Source organism: Benincasa hispida, chromosome 9, assembly GCF_027475165.1.
Source record: "Benincasa hispida cultivar pf3 chromosome 9, pf3_genome.v1.1, whole genome shotgun sequence".
NCBI lineage: Eukaryota > Viridiplantae > Streptophyta > Magnoliopsida > Cucurbitales > Cucurbitaceae > Benincasa > Benincasa hispida.
Window position 1 is genome coordinate 65,964,294 of NC_143486.1, and position 3,109 is coordinate 65,967,402.

The following is a 3,109-nucleotide window of genomic DNA, read 5'->3' on the forward strand; positions in this document are numbered from 1 at the left end:
AGAAGGACATTTTGTGCAACAACTCTTCTTATCTGATAGAAAAGGATCTCAGGATCATGAACTTATCTTACCTGGGATCATCTAGAAGTTAACAAAGAAGGTTCCTACCACCTACTTCTATTTATTATATTAACATTTGAATTTGGAGATGGTTGGAATTTTAGGATTGTTTCTTCTCCAATTTGGCCGTCTCGAAGATAAATGCCTTTTTCTTTAACATCTTGATATTCTTGTTTGTGTGATAGTTTTTAATTAAAGGTCATTTTTTTTAATCGAGAGATAAAGTGGATGGTTAAAGCACTTGAAGTTTTTGAATCTTGATTGATTGATGACTAATATTTCCGACAATTATTTTCCAGGTTCTTTCTATCCTTTTGTTTTTCATTCTCTCACTTACTTTATTTTTTATTTTTCAGGTTCTTTCTGTCCTTTTGTTTTTCATTATCTCACTTGCTTTATTATTTTTTTTTCTTATTTTCTAGGTTATTTCATCTTTTTGTTTTTCATTTTCTTAGTTGGTTTTTCCATTTTTTTTTTTTTAAGAATTTGATCTTGGGTTAAAACATAATTCCAGAGGTGAAAAATATAAGAAAAAAAGGAGATTAGAAGAGTTATCTCAATCTCAAAGAGAGCTCTTGATAAATTTTTTTGCGAAGGAATCACTCATTCCTATTAAAAGTAATAATGTTGCTACTTTGATGATTAAAATATTTTGAGTGGAAATTGTGATAATTTGAATATGATATTGTTGATAATTGTGTTAGTTTAGATGAAAAATGTGTTCGTTGACAATGGAAACTAGTATGTCCATTCAAAGTACTAATCCTATTAGTGATAGTCACATTATTAAGTCGAGAACAATGATGCTTTAAAGAAAATGATATTGATGCTAAAAGAAAAGAATCTCTAAGTTTATCACAACTATCGATCATATGACACAAGGTTAAATTAAGAGTATGACACTCTTTGAAGTTGTCATAGTCTTAATTTAATCTTGTGTCACAATAGTTGAAAGTGCACCAAGTAAAATAAAATCACAAAAGAATTGAGCTTTTTCTCTCACCCACGTGAAGATTCTGCCAAACTCAACGACTATTACACATCAATCTCTTCTTTTACCAAATTTATACTCTAAGCTAAAAATAATCATGCAAAGAAAATTACTCAGAGTCCTCACTTGGCTTGAAGAAAGAAACGAACAGACGGAGAATTGTAGATGAGGAATTTGATTAAACTAATGGATAAAAGAAAGAGCTCAAGAGGAAAAAGAAGAAACTCATGGGTTTAGAGTGGTTTCGGTGTGAAACACCTACATCCATTATGAAAGCAGCAGGTAAACACTTTTATTCAGCACAAATTTCAAATTCAAAAGTAGATTACAAATACGAAGCTTTCTTTTTTCTCCCTCGAATGGATGTATTGATACAGTTTTAATAATTTCATTTTCATATAATTTGTCAAGCTGTAATAAGGAGATGAAGGATGGAGATTAATTTATTTTATCCACCAGGTATGTAACTGAATTTGTTGTTGAGGTAGTTGATTTTAGTATTTGACATTAGTTGTGGAAAGCCATATATTTTTTGGCATCATACAATGTATTGATACTATATTTGTGCGTTCTACCAAAAGATGACAAATCCTAAAGAAATAATGCTCAACTTTACTCTTAAATCATTGTCATCTATTCGTCGTTGGGAGAGTCCGAGAATGTTAAAGCTATAATAAAACAAATACTTGAAATACATGAAGCTGTACTTCAAGTGGCTGAAATTAGTGATAATGATTTCATAGTTCAAAGTGAAGCTAAATCTTAGCAACAAATGGGCTTGAAGATTATGAGTTTTTGGTGGACATTATTATTTGATTTGATATATTATGTATAGTTATTGTGATTAATAAACATTTACAATCAAAGGAAATGATTATGGATGTTTCTATTGAAAGAGTAGATGATACTCTGTGCGGAAAAGATTGGTATCTCGATTTTATTTTACAGAACATATGAACATAAAGAGGACAGAAACATAAACATTTGTTTCAATCAAGTATGCAATTATACATAAATTGAAGAGGAAGAAGGGATCAATAAATCGCTTACCTTTGAGGACCAAAATTTTTCACGTTCCTTCGAACTCACGAACACCCAAAAACATAGCACCCAAACTTCGGATACAACCACGCAAACACCTCATTATTCTCTAGGAGCAGAGAAGTTTTTAGAGTTTTATGGGCTTCAAGATTTAATTTAGAAGGATGAAGATATCGAATTTGAGAGAGCAATCCACGCAAAGGAATTGTTTTGTTATGTTTTATATAAGAGTGCAAGCAAAAGATGATTCATATGAAAAATCTCCGTCCCTCCCACTTCCACACGTTAAATCAATGAGAAAATAATGTGTGTGGTGGGGAGTTATCAAATAACTCCCTCCCTAATAACTAGATTGTTTAATTAAAAAAATTAATATTTAAAATTAATTTAATATATATAATAACTAATTTGATATATATATCTATATATATATATTTAATATAACATATAATTTATAGTTTATATTATATCACATATAATATAACTTATAGTTTAATATTTTCTCACTTAACCTATAGATTTAATACGAATGAAATTCATATTAATTTTAACCTATTAAATCATATTCTATAATAAATATTTGAACCATATTTAAATATTTATTTTCTCTCAAATAAAACTTTATATTATAATGTATCATATACATTATATTAAGGAAAATTCTTAAAAATAGAAAAATCCAAAAAAATATTTACACTTTATAGCAAAAAATCCGAAAGTGTTTTGTACTTTTGAAACTTTTTGCTATAAAGTATAAATATTTTTAAATATTTTTTATATTTAAAAGGGTCCCTTATATCAATTATATCTCATATAATTAATTTTATATTAATTATATCTTATATAATCAATTCCCTTTATTAATTTGAACAATTCAAATTAATCCAAATTAATTTGATTCTCATTAATCCCAATTGAGCTAACGATGGAACTTTATGGACCTATAGTTTGAAGCTCCAATGGTACTTGATTAATTAATTAAACTCTTTAATTAAATTAACCAACTTCTATTTAACT

General features: G+C 27.9%; 1 long non-coding RNA gene across 1 annotated transcript; it reads left to right on the plus strand.

Moving 5' to 3' along the window:
* The first annotated feature begins 1,148 nt into the window (after window positions 1-1,148).
* Window positions 1,149-2,288, plus strand: LOC150034011 (uncharacterized). The gene is made up of 2 exons (XR_016532303.1): window positions 1,149-1,333; window positions 1,463-2,288. It is a non-coding gene; the product is annotated as an uncharacterized LOC150034011 (long non-coding RNA).
* Window positions 2,289-3,109: the final 821 nt, after the last annotated feature.